Genomic DNA, 310 nt, shown 5'->3' with positions numbered 1-310 from the left:
TCTCACACATTCCCCCACTCCGCCCTTAACCCTCCCTCACCCACTCGATCCTGGAGGTCGACCTCAGCGCCGGCGTCGATGAAGGTTCTCACGAGGCCGGAGAAGCCGTAGAGCGAGGCCTTGTGGAGGGCGGCCTGGCCTGGGGGGGGGGGGGGATAAAGGCGGATGGAGAAAAGGAAAAAAAAAGATTTAAATCAGTGCACGAGACGTCTGATTGATCGATGGGATTCATCGTTGGAATGCATAGACAAGAAATTTGATGAACATATAAACAGATAAATGAATAAATGAATAATTGAAAGTATAGCCG

This window comes from Penaeus monodon, chromosome 25, assembly GCF_015228065.2.
Source record: "Penaeus monodon isolate SGIC_2016 chromosome 25, NSTDA_Pmon_1, whole genome shotgun sequence".
Lineage (NCBI taxonomy): Eukaryota > Metazoa > Arthropoda > Malacostraca > Decapoda > Penaeidae > Penaeus > Penaeus monodon.
The sequence above is the reverse complement of the archived record's forward strand: the minus strand, read 5'-3'. Positions refer to the sequence as shown.